Consider the following 762-nt stretch of genomic DNA (forward strand, 5'->3'; position numbering starts at 1 on the left):
AAAAGTCAAAATAAAACACATTAGCAAACTTAGAACAAAGAAAACAAAAGTTTATTAAAGATCAAAGCGGACGACTTCAATCTAAGTCCTCCTGACGACTAAAATATACGTCGTCTGGTCAACGCAGAGGTTATTTTTGCAATTGACTTTGAAATTTGTTATTTCATGCGACTGAAAAATAAGTCGTCTACTATTGTTTGGTTAAAAAAAAACTCCAAAAAAGCTAGACGACTTACATTTTAGTCGTCATAGGTTAGTTTTGCATTTGACTGGATTATTTCATAAGTTTGACTTTCCTGGACGACTTATATTTCAGTCGTCTCGTGAAAATTAAAATAATAATATTTTTTTTAAAACTAGACGACTTACAATTAAGTCGTCATAGGTTAGTTTTGCAATTGAAAAAAAAACTTCAAGATTTAATTATATATAGACGACTTAAAATTCAGTCGTCTGTCAGACGACTTACATGTAAGTCGTCTGACAGACGACTGAATTTTAAGTCGTCTATATATAATTAAATCTTGAAGTTTTTTTTTTCAATTGCAAAACTAACCTATGACGACTTAATTGTAAGTCGTCTGGGTATAATTAAATATTGAAGTTTTTTTTTTCAATTGCAAAACTAACCTATGACTACTTAGTTATAAGTCGTCTAATGTTAATAAAATATTGATATTTCAATTTTCACTAGACGACTGAAATGTATGTCGTCCGGGAAAGTCAAACTTCTGAAATAATCCAGTCAAATGCAAAACTAAC

Source organism: Brassica oleracea, chromosome C5, assembly GCF_000695525.1.
Source record: "Brassica oleracea var. oleracea cultivar TO1000 chromosome C5, BOL, whole genome shotgun sequence".
Taxonomy (NCBI): domain Eukaryota; kingdom Viridiplantae; phylum Streptophyta; class Magnoliopsida; order Brassicales; family Brassicaceae; genus Brassica; species Brassica oleracea.